This window comes from Falco peregrinus, chromosome 6, assembly GCF_023634155.1.
Source record: "Falco peregrinus isolate bFalPer1 chromosome 6, bFalPer1.pri, whole genome shotgun sequence".
Classification (NCBI taxonomy): Eukaryota; Metazoa; Chordata; class Aves; order Falconiformes; family Falconidae; genus Falco; species Falco peregrinus.
In genome coordinates this window covers 43,193,546-43,195,441 of record NC_073726.1, presented here as the reverse complement: position 1 = coordinate 43,195,441, position 1,896 = coordinate 43,193,546, and positions in this window count along the sequence as shown.

The window sequence follows — 1,896 nt, the reverse complement described above, 5'->3', positions numbered from 1 at the left end:
TATGTCCATGTGTTTGGAGACACCTTTATAAACCAGGTAGGAGAAACCATAAGTCTAGTGTTTTCCTACAGATAAGCTAAAAAAGTGGAAGACTGATTTTACCCCTCAGCTTCACAACATTTAATCCACCACAAATACCGCCACATCCATATATGTGAGTAAATAAGCAGCAGTGCTTCATTCCTGTTTTCACTCAAAATAAAAGAGCCCAATAATGCATATGTAGATAATTCATTACACCTTCAGCTTCGCCTCTTAACTATTCTGCTTCTAAACCTTCCAAGCAGACCCAGACCCTTCCTTCCACCACTAAATTGCAGTTATTTCCTTTTCCTTCCATGTTGTCTAGGCAGGAAGTATAATTTAGAAGGAGGAAAAGGAAGACGACTGGCTTCTCGGTCATCCTGTTATTCAAAGTGCACAGACAGAAGTGTGGAAAGCCTGTGTGGTTGTAGTACATCTAGGATGGACAGAAACTTGGTACAAGTTAAGGAAAGTGCTGACAGTTTAGTTTTCCAAACAACATTTTTCCAGAAGTTTATAGCTTGACCAAATTTAGGTCAAAACCAGCAAGAGGCAATTCCATATTGCTTTAAAATCTGTTTAAAATGAGGATAAGGAAAAACAAAGTAACTTTTTCTTCTAAACAACTTCTCTTAACCTTTCTAAATTTAAATCAAAAGCTTACCAAAACCAACTCAACTGGCATTAAAGGTCACCTTTGGTCTACATTTTGGCAAAACTACCAACAACTGGAAAGATATTTTCAAAAGGCTTATACAGCCTTATTACCAGGATGTTTTGGTCTCATTAAGGGATGGTTGGCCTTTCATACTACCTACAAAGACAGAATTTCATACAAATGAGATAACACATCTTCAAATAGATCTTACCATGAGACTGTCGTGCCTTTAAACAGAGACAGAGTAATAGTACCATGATATAGAGACAAATCAACTGAAGTCATAACGATGACAGATTTATCTTAATCTGAATGTACGCTTCCTGATGATCATATTTTTCTAAGAAACTTTACACTTCTATTAGCCTTAATTAGCCTTTACAGATAAATCGGTAAAAATGGGATTTCTGAAGTTCTATAATTTGTCAGGTCCTGTTTTCTTTGTTACTTAACCATGTCTGTAGAAAAAGCAATGTTTCTAAAACCAGACAGCAATACAGATTCACAAGCTAAATATAAGTTTCTACACTTACATGCATACAACATTACAAGTAAGGCACTGAAATACTTGGGAGTATAACTGGTTTCTATAATATTACTTGGTTTTGCAGTCTTCTTACTGTCTCCAAATGTTTACTTTGTTAGTCAGATATGATTTTAAAGGTAGGTCATCTTTCTAAATTTAAGACATAGGGATTAACAGAACTAAAATTTTGATCAAAACAGATAAATACTCTGGAGAGTTCCTTAATGGAAGCTATTAAGCCCTTGATACTTACTTAAGTTTTCTGAAGTGTTTGTGAGTGTTACCTGGGAATGGATAGTTGAGGTGAGCAGTTTAAGTTTATATTAATAAAATCTAAACAAGAACTATGGCATAAAGCAGGACATTCTGCTATTTGCAATATGCTAAATAAACACCTCTTGAAATAAGCACAAAGTAAGAATTTTTATCCTATGATAAGCTTCAATATTAACCTTTTTTGTTCTAATCCCCCACAAAACCTGAAATGCAAGTGGAAAAGTTGCTGCTAATGTTCAGAGTCCACTTGTTTTCTAAAATGGCTCATTGGGTTTTAAGCTGTATCTTCATACAAAAAGCTAAAAATAAATTCAAAACAGAAAGTTTACACAAAGACAAACATGAAAACCAAGCCAAAGTATTTTTTAAATACAAACACACAGTTCAAGTAAAAAAGAAAGCTGAAGACAAA